Source organism: Elephantulus edwardii, unplaced genomic scaffold (assembly GCF_000299155.1).
Source record: "Elephantulus edwardii isolate Elephantulus edwardi_28Jun2011 unplaced genomic scaffold, EleEdw1.0 scaffold00037, whole genome shotgun sequence".
In the NCBI taxonomy this organism is placed as follows: domain Eukaryota; kingdom Metazoa; phylum Chordata; class Mammalia; order Macroscelidea; family Macroscelididae; genus Elephantulus; species Elephantulus edwardii.
The window spans coordinates 20,731,701-20,744,174 of NW_006399787.1; the positions used below are offsets into that span (position 1 = coordinate 20,731,701).

The 12,474-nt window shown below is 40.2% G+C and overlaps 1 pseudogene; it reads left to right on the forward strand.

The window, feature by feature from the left end:
* Positions 1 to 346: 346 nt before the first annotated feature.
* LOC102851087 lies at positions 347 to 736 on the forward strand (annotated as a pseudogene).
* Positions 737 to 12,474: the final 11,738 nt, after the last annotated feature.

A 12,474-nucleotide genomic window follows, 5' to 3' on the forward strand; every position in this document is an offset into this window, starting at 1 on the left:
AATAAAGGCCTGTGCATTTATTGGGGGTGGGGGGAAAGATGTGTTCAAGGGAGCTCTGTTGGCCTAGTGGCAAGAAGCTGCACTGCAATCCCAGAGGTGTGTGGTTCAAATTCACCAGATTCTCTGCTGGAGAAGGAGGGACAATCTCCTCCTATACAGTCAGATCTGATTTGACACCACACACACACACACACACACACACACAATAATACAATAAAAAATATTTTTAAAAAATTAGAAAAATGTGTTCAAATCTTTATTGATGTACTTGTGGGTGTCATCCTATTTACATTTTTTGTTATGCTAATTAGATAATAAAGGAGTAAAATGTGGCCCGGTCGCCAAGATGTCGTTCCCCAAGTACAAGCCGTCGCGCCTGGCCACTCTACCCACTACCCTCGACCCAGCCGAATACAACATCTCTCTAGAGACCCGGCGGCCTCAAGCTGAGCGGCTGGCCATTAGATCCCGGCTTAAACGGGAGTATCTGCTTCAGCTCAATGACCCCAACCGGAAGACGATCATTGAAGATCCTGCCTTGACTCGTTGGACATATGCAAGATCAGCAAATATATATCCCAATTTCAGGCCCACTCCCAAGCTCACTCTCACAGGAGCTGTGTTTGGCCTTGGGCCCCTCTTCTTCTGGTACTACGTTTTCAAAACCGAGAGAGATAGAAAAGAAAAACTTATCCAGGAAGGAAAATGGGAACGACCATTTAACATCTCATATTAAGTGAGACAGAGATGACTGTGTATTATTGTTTAAATAAATCTTCTATTAATCATTAAAAAAAAAGAAGTAAAATGTGATCTAAGTCTAAAAATTTCTGAATTATAAGAAGAGTAGAATAGGGGGAGCTCTGGTGGCAAGAAGCTGTACTGTAATCCCAAAGGTACACAGTTCAAATCCACCAGTTGCTCTACTGGAGAATGATGGGAAGTTTCCTCCTGTGCCAGTCAGATCTGATTCAATGGCACAACAATAACAACAAAAAAGAATTGAATAGACAGACACACACAGTGAAAGATGGGTAACATACACATCTTGGTTTACAGATGCTGCTGTAACAATACCACAAGTGGAAGACTTTAAAAAACCAGAACGTTATTTTCCCAATTTTGGAGACTAGAAGTCAGAATGCAGGGCTCTGGGTTGGGGTAAGCCTCTCTCTTTGTTTTGGGGAAGATCTTAGTGTTTTCAGATTCTGTAGCCCTGACTTCCTTCAGTTTTTTGGCTATTTTCACTTAGCCCCTCTTTCCCCTACTTGTACTCACTTGTCTCTATGTCTAAGATCCTTTTAACTTAGATGTGATTAGGTTTAATCACGGAATAAAACGTGAATGATATTGATATAGCTTCATTAGCGTAACAAGGGAAATGTCTTTCAAGTTAGAATTTTATCCACAGGTCTAGAAATTCAATCTCAACATGCATTTTTGGAGGAGTACACTTAAATTAGTAAGATCTCACTCTTTGGTCCCCAAAATTTATGTTCTTCTACATGCAAAAATACATTCATTGTATTTAACATTCAAAACATTTTATTACATTCCAATATCAAATGTAAATCCAAAATCTCATCTTCTGAATCATCTAAATCAAGTACTGGTGATACTCTGGGTGTGTCCTATTCTAGTGCAAAAATCCTTTCCACTTTTATTGGTAAAGATTTTGTAATAAGGAAACAACAACAATAACAACAACAACAAAAAGCTAAAAAAAATAAAAGGGGAAAAATAGATTTTATGTCACCTTGGCCAGGATTTTCTGGTTTGACATTTATGTTATAAGGTAATGTAGCAGTTATGTAACAATGCAGTTATTTCTGCTGATGTATTCTAATATTATTAGACCTGACCCCATATAAGATAAGGGTGGCATGCAGGACCCTTACTCTGGTTACAGCTCACAACTGATGTAGTGGAAGTTTCCTCAGGGATATGACCTACATGTAGATATATCATTGAGTTAACTGACTCATAGCTGATCCTCCAGCCAGTTTTCAGAGGTAGTATATTGTACGGGTTTTCAAAAGCCTTTTATTAGGAAGTAGATGGCCCATCCTGCTTCCTAGTCTGTCTTAATCAGGGAGCTCCACCAAGACCCTTTCATGATGAAAAACCCTTTTGGAATTTAACATATCAGGGGCAAAGATTTTAGTATCACAGCAACCCCAAGTAATTTCAGCACAGCAAACTGACAGACAAGTGCTGCACCACTAAGAACATTCTCTCCAAATGCAATCAATAGCAGGCCCAACTGACTTAAATACAAAGGCCTGCCCACCAGATCCTGTTTGCTACACAAGAGGCTTCCCACCAAGCTGATTGTAAACATAATCAGATACAGTTAATCAGCTTGAAGAACTTGTTGCAGAAGAACAAGGAATGTAGCCTTCAGTATAGATTGCATCTCAATATCAAGAAAACAAAGATTCTTACCACTGGACCAATGTCATGATGGATGGAGAGGAGATTGAAGCTGTTAATAGCTTCTTCTTGCTTGAATCCACAATTTACACCCTTGGTACGAGCAGCCAGGAAATAAGGAGACACAACGCACTGGGAAAATCTGGGAAAAGTTAGGGACCTTTCCAAATTATTGAGGGGTAGTGATGTCAGTTTGAGGACTAAGGTGTGTCTGATTTAGGCCATAGTCTTTCTGATTACTTGCTATGCATCAGAACTGGACAATGAATAGGGATGACAGAAAAATAACTGATGCCTTTGAGCTGTAGAATTGGAGAAGAGCACTGAACATCCCATGGGCGGCCAACAGAACTCACAGATATGTCTTGGAGATGGTGAAGCTGGAGTGATCCTTAGAGGCAAGAATTTTTAGGCTTTGCCTCACATACTTTGGACATGTTGCTAGGAGGGGCTATTCCTTGAAGAAGGACATGATGTTGGGAAGGGTGGAGAGTTGGTAAAGGAAAGGAAGACCCTCAGCCAGGTGGATTGACACAGTGACTGCTGCAATGGGCTCTTGTGTGTCAAAAAGTGTGAGGACGGCTCAGAACAGGACTGGGTTCAGATCTTCTATTCATAGGGTCGTTATGAGTTGTACTAGACTCGAAGGCACCTAACAACAACAACAATATATTGCATGAGAAGGGGTTGACTCTCTTTATCCTCTGGAGAAGCTAGTGATTCAAAGAGCGTACCTTTGTGCTGGAAGTGCAGTTCTTTACCACCAAGCCACCAGAACTCCCAATTTATGGTTATAGAATCTCTCTGGCAAAGCTAGCTAACCTTTGTTTCATCTGGATTCTGCACCCAGCTCATCATCTCTGATATTTTTGGAATTGATGCAGGGGTCTGCCATATTGCTTGCCAATCTTGGATTATTCAGCCTCTGAAGTTAGCAAGTTTGTTACCTTTCTTGTCAATCTTGGATTCATTGAGCTCTGAAATTACCTGATCTGGAACTTGCCAGTCTCTACAAGCACATTAGCAAGTTCTTTGAGATAAATGTCTTTATCCATGTAGTCCCAGGCCAGCAGCAACAACATAATCTGTGAACTTGTTTGAGATGCAAATTATTGGGTTCTACTCCAGAACATTTAATTGTGCTTGTGTGAAACCTATACCTAGACCAAGAAACTGTTGTGTGAACAGAGCAAGGGAACACTAAATGGTTTAAAATTCAGAAAGGTGTGTGTCAGGGTTGTATCCTTTCTCCATATCTATTCAGTTTGTATGCTGAGCAAATTATTTGAGAATAAGAAGAATGTGGCATCAGGATTGGAAAAAGATCCATCAATAACTTGTGTTATGCAAATAACCTTGCTTGCTGAATGTGAGGAAGACTTGAAGCACTTTCTGCAGATCAAAGAAAACAGCCTTCAAAAAAAAAAACAAACAAAGAAAACAGCCTTCAATATGGATTATGTCAATATGGATCTCAATGTCAAGAAAACAAAAATTGTTACCAATAGGCCACATCATGAAGGATAGAGAAAAAAAACAAGTTGTCAACGACTTCATTTTACTTGGATCTATAATCAATATCCTTGCTATCAGCAGTTAGAAAATCAGGAGACATATTGCACTGGGCAAGTATCTAGTCTAGTATCTTCTCCAAATTATTAAGGAGCAATGATGTCAGTTTGAGGACTAAGGTGCACTGGATTCAGGCCATGATGGTTTTTCTGATCACTTGCTATGCATTTGGGAGATCAACAATTAATAAGGATGACAGAATTGATGCCTTTGAACTGTGATGTTGGAGAAGAGTACTGAATATTCCATGGACTACCAAAAGAACAAACATTTAGGTCTTGGAGAAAGTGCATCCAGAGCATTTCTTGAAGGCAAAGATGATAAAGCTTTGTCTCACAAACTTCAAGCATGTTGCTAGGAGAAGCTATTTCCTGGAGAAGGTCATCATTTTTGGAAAGGTGGGGGATTGGTGACAGAGAGGAAGACCCTTAACCAGATGGACTGACACAGTGACTGTTGCAATGAACTTGAGTGCATCAGGAAGTGTGAGGATGGCACAGGATAGGACAGAGTTTAGCTTTATTATTGAGAGTCACCATGAGTTGTACTTGACTCAACAGCATCTAACATCATCATCCTAAAACTACTCTATCAGTTATTGGAGGGGCCAGGGAAACACCAACAACCTTAAACTCTTCTGAGACCCTGAATGGCACAAATGATGAAAAGCTGTGGTATTAATCTTTGAAACTGATAGCTTATTGAACTTATAGTTCAGGACAATGGGGATGTAATCCAAAGCTGAAGGGGTGGAACCAGTATGTCTGCAGGCCGGAGCAAAGTCCTTTTTGATTGCTATCCTCAGGGGTCTGAAGGGTGAGCTGAAAACCCAAGAAGCCTCTGCCCATAATCCAGAGCATGGCCATCTCCCAAAATACAGGGAGCAGGGCCATGCCCAGACAGCACCAGAGAAATATCCTTGAGAAGTAAAAAAAAAAGTTGCATGTTACTTATGACTTCTTTCCCATTTTCCATTTTGAAATGTCTACCCTGTTTAGAAGGGAGCTCTGGTGGCCTAGTGGTAAGAAGATACACTGCAATAACAGAGGCACATGGTTCAAATCCACTGTGGGAGGATGGGCAATTTCCTCCTGGTGTGATTTATTGCCATTGACAACCCCCTGGAGAATCAGCTATGGGTCGGTTTCAACTTAATGGACACAACACCACCACTATTTACAAGCAGATAATTTGTATCCCAGGTTTCAGAGATGCACAGATGGTGCATCAGGGTGGATGCTCTAGAGAATCAAAATCAGTGAAGTTTATATGTTGTTGTTATGTGCTTTGAGTTACTTGAGACTCATAGTAACCATATGTACAACAGCCATACTCTGCTCTATCCTGTGCCAATCTTATTGTCTCTGACACACCTACCCCCACTACCTCAGTCACTGAATCAATCCACCTCAGAGAGGGTCTCCCCTCCTGGGTCTCCCCTCCACCTTTCCAAGCATGATGTCCCTCTCCAAGGACTGGTCTCTCCTTGCAACATATCAAAAGTATGTCAGATGAAGCTTCAGAATCCTTGTCTCCAAGGAGCAGTCTGGTGTGACCCTTTCTAACACAAACCTGTTTGTTCTCCTAGCAGTCCATGGTACTCTTAATACTCTTCTCCAGCATCACAGCTCAAAGGCATGAATTCTCTTTCTATCATACCTAGTCATTGTGCAGCTTTCTGACACATAACAAGTAACTGCAAAGGCCATGACCTGGATGGGGTGCACCTTAGTATTTAGACTGACATTGTTGCTCTTCAGTACTTTGGAGAGGTCTCTGACAGCAGATGTTCTCAAAGCAATTCATCTTTTAAATTCTTGGCTGCTGGTACCAAGAGTGTTGACTGTGGAGACAAGCAAACTAAAGCTGTTAACAAGCTTAACCTCTTCACTGTCTATCATGATGCTGTCAATTGGCCCAGTGGTGAGAATCTTTGTTTTCTTGATGTTAAGTTTCAATCCATATTGAAGGCTGCAGTCCGTGACCTTCTACAGCAAGCGCTTTAGGTCCTCCTCAGTTTCAGCAAGCAGGGTTGTGTCATCTGCATAATGGAGATTGTTGATGAGTCTTCCTCAAATCCTTATGTCACATTTCTCCTCATAGAGCCCAGCATCCCAGATAATCTATTCTGCATGTACTGAAAAGGTATGGAGACTGGACACATCCCTGGAATACACCCTTCCTAACTTTGAACCATGCAGTGTTTCCTTACTCTGTTCTGACGACTGTCTCCTGGTCTAAGTATAGGTTTCACATAAGCACAATTAAGTGCTCTGGGATTCCCATTCTTCTCAGAGTTAAGAAAATGATTAATGTGCTTGTGGAAGCTATTGAGTCCCAGGTCCATGAGTTAGGTTTTAGGTTTCTTCTGATTCATTTACTTGCAGAGGCCATTTAGGACATAGAATCTTACTATCTGCAAAGAGAGACAGTTCTTTTAGCCAATTCAAATGTCTTTTATTTCATTTTCTTGCCTTATGGCTCTAGGTAGGACTTCAAATACAATATTGGTATTGGATTCCATTGGCTAGGATTTTGTTGAGAATTTTCGCATCTATATTCATGAGAGATACTGGTCCATATTTCTTTTCTTAGTACTGCCTTTGCCTGGCTTTTGCATCAGGGCTTGCTTCATAGGATGAATTTGGGAGTATTCCATTGTTTTCCATATCCTGAAATAGTATGAGTAGAATGGATGCCAGTTATTTTCTGAATGTCTGGTAGGGTTTCCCACTGAAGTACCAGGACTTTTTTTTTTTAGTGAGGATGTTTTTAGAACCTGTTCAATTCCTTCTTTATGATGAGTTTGTACAAATAGTGTACCTCTGTCAGTGTTAGCGCAGGAAGGCATTAAAAATTTATCCATTTCCTAAAGGTTTTCAAATGTGTTTTAGTTCTTCACAGTATTTTGTTATTATCTTTTTTATTTCATTTGGTCCTGTTATAAGACCACCCATTTCCTTTCCGATTGTTATTTGCATCTTCCTCTTTCCCTTTGTTAGATTTGCCAGTGGTTTGTTTATTTTATTAAACATTCCAAAAATAACAACTCCTAATCTTGTGAAGAGAAATGTGGCATCAGGATTGGTGGAAGATCTATAAACAATCTGTGTTATGCAGATGACACAACCCTGCTTGTTGAAACTGAGGAGGACCTGAGATGCTTTCTGCTGAGGGTCAGGGACTGCAGCCTTCAATATGGATTGAAGCTCAATGTCAAGAAGAGAAAGATTCTCACCACTGAACCAATTGGCAGCATCAGGATGGATGGTGAAGAGATTGAGATTGTTCACAGCTCTAGTCTGCTTGGCTCCACAGTCAACACTCTTGGCACCAGCAGCCAGGAGATTAAAAGACATATTGCGATGGGAAAGTCTGCTGTTAGGGACATCTCTAAAGTACTCAAGAGCAATGGTGTGTCTCTGGAGACTAAGGTACATCTGATACAGGCCATGGTCTTTGCAATCACTTGTTATGTGTCAGAGAGCTGGACAATGACCTGGGAGGATAGAAGGAGAATTGATGCTTTTGAGCTTTGGTGTTGGAGAAGAGTGCTGAGGGTGCTGTGGACTGCTAAGAAAACAAACAGATTCATCCTGGAGAGGGTTAAAGCGGGCTGCTCCTTGGAGGCAAGGATTCTGAGGCTTCGTCTGACATACTTTGGTCATGCTGTAAGGAGGGATCGGTCCTTGGAGAGGGACATCATGCTTGGGAGGGTTGAGGGCAGACGCAGGAGGGGAAGACCCTCTGGGAGATGGATTGATTCGGTGAGTGGGGTAATCGGGATGAGTGTGTCGGAGACAGTGAGATTGGCACAGGGCAGAGCAGAGTTTAGAGCTGCAAGCGACTCAACGGCACATAACAACAACAACAACAACAACAATATTGTGAATTCTATTGTTTTCATGCTTCTTTATTTCTCTTTAATCTTCTAATCATTGAAAGTGCTGTAATGAAGCCTCCTACTATTATTGTGGATGCCAACTGCTTTCTTCAAATCACTTACAGTTTGACTTACATATCTTGTACCTCTGTCACTAATTACATGTTTTGTTAGGTGCTGTCAAAATAACTACAACTCCTAGCAACCCTATGCCAAATTGAAACTTCGCTCTGTCCCGTCCCACCCTCAGGATCCCTGATATGCTCAAGTCCATTGTTGCAGTCACCGTGTCTGTACATCTAATTGAGTCTTCTTTTTGCTGGCTCCCTATACATCTAATTGAGTCTTCTTTTTGCTGGCTCCCTACTTTGCCCCAGCATGAGCTCTTTTCCCAAAGATTTCCTCCAACAACATGCCCAAAATATGTGACATGACGTTTCAACATCCTTCACTCTAAAGAGCACCTTGGCTGCACTTCCTTCAAAACAGATCTGTTTGTTGTTTTGGAAGTCCACTGAGTATTCAATACTCTTCACCAGCACCACAGTTCAAAGTCATCAATTCTTCTTGCATTTTCCTTATTCCCTCTTCAACTTTCATGTGTATAGGAACCAACTGAAAATGCTACAGCTTGGATCAGTCACACCTTTGTCTTTTAACTGACATTCTTGCTCTTCAGCACATTAAAGAGGTCCTTGACAGCCAATTTCCCCAATACAGCGCACTTTTTTTTTTTTTTAATTTTTGACTGTTGCTACCATGGATGTTGATTATGGATCCAACTAAAATAAAATCATTGATGACTTCTATCTTCCCCCCATCTATCATGATATTGCTTATCTTTCCTGATTTTATACCATGCTGTATTTCCTTATTTTGTTCAAATGACTGCTTCTTGGTCTAGGTATAGGTTATGTATGAGCACAATGAAGTGCTCTGGAATTCCCATTATCTTTAATGTTGGCCATATTTTATCATGTTATCTTGTAGTCAATAAAATACCAGTAAACATCCTTCTGGTGTCTTTGTTTCCAGCCGAGACCCATCTCACATCAACGATGATTTCTCTCTTACTACTGCCTTTTAAATCCAGCTTGAATTTCTGGCAATTCCCTGTCAATGCTGCTCTAGTTGTTTCTGAAGAATTTTCAGCAAGTTTACTTGTTTGTGATATTAACAATATACTGTCTTAAAATTTCTATACCTGTTCAGTTTTAGGAGATGGGAACAAATATGAATCTCTTCCAGTCAGCTGGGAAGGTATCTATCTTCCAAATTTCTTAGCATAAAACAGTGAGCAGGTCTAGGGCTGCATTTATTTGTTGAAAACACCTCAATTGTGATTCCTTCAACTCCTAAGGCCTCATTTTGTGCAAGGCCTGCAGTGCAATTTGGACTTTTTACTTCAGCATTAATGGCTCTTGATAATATATTATTTCCTGAAATGGGTCGGTGCTGGCCAATTAAACAAATGATACCAAAACATGGTATAGTGACTCTTCTGCTTCTTTTGCTGCTCCCTATATCATTCAGGATTTTGTAATCCAAGGCTGAATTTTCTTTCCTTTTCAGTTCTTTCAGCTTGAGAAATGCTGTGTCTTCTCTTTTTGTTTTTCTAACTCTAAGTGTTGCACATTTGTTATAATACTTTGCTTTGTCTTCTCAAGCTACCCTTTGAGATCTTCTGTTCATCTATCTTATGTCATCATTTCCCCCCTTTGCTTTTGCTTCTCAACATTGAAAAGTAATTTTCAGAGTCTCTTCTGATTTCCATTTTTGTCTTTTTCTTTCTTTCCTATTTTATCAATGACCTTTTTCTTCATGGATGATGTCCTTGATATAATCTCACAAACTGTCTCAGCTTCAGTTATTAGTATTCAATGCAACAAATCTGCTATTAAGATAGCTTTTAAATTCAGGTAATGTTAAAGGTCATATTTTGATTTTTTAGGGACTTGTTTTAATTTTCTTCAGCTCCCACTTGAACTTGTATATGAGTAATTAATGGTCTGTCGCAGAAATGAACTCTGGCCTTGTTTTTATTGTTTATACTGAGCTTGTCTACCTACTGTCTTTTTCCACAGATGTAACCAATGTGATTCTGGTTTTCTATCAGGTGGGGAAGAATGTTTCTCTAAAACACTAATGATGATTCTAAGTAGTGGAGATATACGTGACTGTTGTTAGGTACTCTCAGACTGTGACTCACACTGAGACTATGAACAACAGATTGAAACCTCGTATTATCCTGCATCATCCTCATGATCTTCACCATGATAGAGTTCATCTTTACATTTCAGTACTTTCAAGTGCTGCAACCATGGGTGTTGACTGTAGATCTAAGTAAATGAACATAATTAGCAATTTCAATCTTTTCTCCATTTATCTTGATGTTACCTACTGATTCTGTGGTGAGGATTTTTGTTTTCTTGATATTGAAATGTAAACCATATTGAAGTCTTTGATCTTTTGCAGTAAGTGCTTCAAGTTTTCTTCACTTTCTGCAAACAAGTTTGTACCATCTGCATAACAAAAGTTGTTGATGAGTCTTCCTTGAATTTTGATGCCACATTCTTCTTCATACAGTTCAGTTTCTTGAATTGTCTTTTTAGCAAACAGTTTGAATAGATATGGAGAAAGGATATAAACTTGGGGCACATCTTTCCTGATTTTAAACCACACATTGTCCCCTTCTTGTGTTCAGACAACTGCTTCTTGGCCTATGTGTAGGTTTTGCATGCGCACAATTAAGGGTTCTAGGATTCCCATTCTTCTTAATAATAAAACTGGAAAACAAAGCAATAATTGAAGAACATTCTTTAGATTAGAAGTGTATGGGGGATTCTGGATGAAGAGGGAGAAACTGAATCTAACTGGTATTAGAGAAACTGAGAGCTGCTGAGATTAAACCCTATGAACTTGGAGAAATGAAGAAAGTTATACAAGTGTCCCAGTCCTTCGTTTAGACAGCATTTAACAATAACAACAACAATGAGAGAGCTCTGTTGGCCTAATGGACAGAAAGTGATGCTACCAAGCCAAAGGTGGGTGATTTTTTTCTGCATCCCTCAGGCCTGCTTTTAATTGTTTTTGGTCAAACATTCTTCTAGGTGGTATAGCACTGATCTGTAGATTTGCTGTACAGAGGTAACTCGTGGTTGCTGTGATGTGGAACACTGTGACCCTGATCTGTCAAATGGAATCTTGGTCACCCATGGAGGACTGTGTGGTGGAGCTCCCCAATTAAAACAAGCGTGGAAGCAGGAATGGCATCCACTTCTGAAATAGCTTGCCTCTGTATACCCTATGAACTTGGAGAAATGAAGAAAGTTATACAAGTGTTCAGGTCCTTCATTCATACGATCACTATGAGTCACCTACAACTCAATGGCATTTAACAACAACATTTATTTCTATACAGAGAGTTCTGGTGGTGTAATTCATAGATAGCTGCCCTGCTAACCCAAATGCCACATCTCCCTGGCTGTTCCAATCCACTAATGTTTCTGCAGGGAAAAAATATGAGGAATCTCCTCCTGTGCCATTTTTAGTCTCCCGGAAACCTGCTCGAGGTTTGGCTGATTCATTTCCAACTTGAAAGCAATGAATGAGCATACTACTTATGCTGTTGTTATGTGCCATCAAATAAACTCTGACTCATAGCAACCCTACGAACAATGGATCTGAAACTTGTCTTATCCTGTGCCATCTTGATGATTTCAACCCACTTGAGCCTGCTGCTACAGCCACTGTGTCAATCCATCTCATCAAGAGTCTTCCTCTCTTACACTGACCCTCCACTTTTCCAAGTGATTCAATCCATAGCAAAGCCTCAGGACTGAAGCAACTTAAGTATTTTAACAGGCTACAGAGTTGCTTATGGGTCATATATGAGGTAAGAACGATCCTACAGGTGGCTATAGTGTAAATTTAGTAATCCTATTTTCCATACTCTGTCTTCCAGTCCTCCTGCCTACCTGTCAGCAGAGGTTTGAAAAAAAGAAGACAGTGAAATCTAATGCTTCAGATGCCCCAAGATCTTCTATCTAATTATTATATCTTTTTTAACTTTATAGTCCTCGAGTAAGTCAACTTTGTTCTAGTATGGGACACTCATTTTAGTTGATCCTTCTTCCTGGCAAAATCCACCCAAAGGACTTTACTAGATCAATGTCTGGTTCCTTCTCATTTTTCCAGGTCTAACATCTCCTCCTCAGAAATATCTTGCTGTGAATGTTCTATTTCAAGCTCCCAGACCATCCATGCATGCTGGTGGTAATCAGATTATTGCCAAGGAACTCTCTGAAATGTTTCCATATTCTTTCTTCCATTAAAAAGGAAGGGACTTGAAGATAGTGACCTTGTTAATGCTATTTACCACTGTATCCTCATCACCTAAAACTTCATAGGACTTAATTGTTATTAGGTGCCATCGAATACGACAAATAGCCACCCTGTGAACAGATCTGAACCCTATCCTATCTTGTGTCATCCTCACAATCTCTGATACACTCAAGCCTACTGCTGCAGTTGCTTTGTCAATCCACCTGGTTGAGGGTCTCTCTTTTGCCATCTCTCCATCTTTT